Below are 2,013 nucleotides of genomic sequence, written 5' to 3' on the forward strand. Positions count from 1 at the left end.
GAAGTAGAAATACATATTCAACTTACAAATGAAATTGTTAGGAGCATGAGCCATCCATCCAAGGATTGGATGCTTTTGAGTTCCAAATGAGAGTACAAAATTGATTTTTGCATCTCATTTGCCTTCTCCTTTTCTCCTCTTGAATTCTATGAAAAACTACTCTAAAACTAGCCTAAAAACTACCTAAAATGAAAGGAAAAGAAGAGGAATCAACTAGGAAGAATTTATAATGAATGTACAATGTTTTACAAATGAGAATTTCGTGTCTTTTTATAGGCCAAGGTGCTAGGTGCTCAACTGCCCGGTTTGGCAGCTAAGCTGCTCACCATTGGCCCCTATGAAGAGCCAATTTGGCTCCTACTTGACCCCTATGGTAGGCTAGGTTACATGCATGGTGACACCTCGTGTTTCATGTCATAGCTTTATGTCATCCATGAGGTCATGTTCTTGGCCTTTAAGCAAACAAAAAGTAAGATGTTCCATGAGTTGACCTAGAAATCATTTTTCTGGTGCGCCAGCCGCTCAACACACCTAGTTCCCCGCTTAGCTGCCTGTTTCAGCAGCTTATCTGACCTGGTTCCACGCTCAGTTGCTTGTTTCAGCAGCTTAGCTGACCTGATGTGATGCTCAGCTACTTGTTTCAGCAGCTTAGCTGACCTGGCCTAGTGCTTGGTGCTTGGCTGACTTGGCCTGGTGCTTGATACTTGGCTGACCTGGCTGGTGCTTAGTGCTTGGCTTGGCTGGACAGCTTCGTGCTTGATTTCTTCATGGTGAAGCAACCTTTTTTCCTATGGTTTGTTACTTGATTTTTGTTGGTTGCTTGGCACTTTTGGGCTGTTTTCTTTAAGTTAAGGTAAGCATTTGATTTTTGCAAGTTGCTTGGTCTATCTTAACTTAGGTTTATTCAAGATGAAGTAAGCTACCTTTCTTCAAGGCTAAGTAACCAAATTAAGCACATAGCATGTCATGCTTTAACTTGATTAGTTTTAGCAATTCATTTTGAGTTTCTGTCTTGAATTTTGGCTTGAATTCTTGTCCCTCTTTCAATTTATTCTTTAATATTCAATTTCCTACAAAACTCAAAGAAAACTTGGACAAGAATTAATAAAGAACTAATTTATTTAATCCTGCAAAATTCACCTAAAAAGTGTTAAATTAAGTTGGTTTTCTACAATTTGCATAGGATAAGTGTCATAAAATGATGGTGAAAAGTGTATACTTTTTGCACTTATCAAACATCAGATCGCTATTTTTTCAGATTACTTGCCACACTAAAGGTTGTTGAAAGGTTATTTCGGTGTTTATTTTAGTTGGAAGTTTTCTCTTCTCAACAAAATCGTCCCGACAACAGTGTCAATTTGTTGAAAGATTAATACTCTCATTTTCGTTATGTTCATTTTGTAAGTAAGAGAACTCGGTTTTATTCTTTCTTCGTCATCTCGGCTTTGTTAGAATAAATTCCAACGCCGATATAATGGTTTCAAGAATATTCCAGTTACAACTTACTTTCTTAATAATCATGTGAATAAGTCATTCCTTCTTTGCCCCATCTCGGTTTTGTTAGAATAAATTCTAACGCCGGTATAATGGTACCAAAGCAATTACCTATTACATAATTATTAAGTACCTTTGAATACCATCTTGGTTTTGTGGAATAAATTCCAACACCGGTTTAATGGTATTCTAATATATAAAAGTGATGAATAGTTAATTGTTAGATACAAATAAATAAGTAAAGAACAAAAGAATAATAAATTGAGTTACCTTTATTTATTTACTCACTTTCGGGTTCATTTTATTTAACAAACCAAACTTATTCCTTAAGGAAGGTTGGTATTAAAGAATAAATAAAATGCGGAAAGTAAATAACAATAAATAAAAGTTAGTAAGTTAGTTTCATCACTTTTGTATATTAAAATGTATTTTCAACAAATAAAGTTATTGATAACACTTTACTATTTTACAATTTACACCTCTTTCAAGATTCAATTGTAGTATAGTATAGAGTTATGT

This window comes from Lupinus angustifolius, unplaced genomic scaffold, assembly GCF_001865875.1.
Source record: "Lupinus angustifolius cultivar Tanjil unplaced genomic scaffold, LupAngTanjil_v1.0 Scaffold_122_28, whole genome shotgun sequence".
NCBI classification, from domain to species: Eukaryota; Viridiplantae; Streptophyta; class Magnoliopsida; order Fabales; family Fabaceae; genus Lupinus; species Lupinus angustifolius.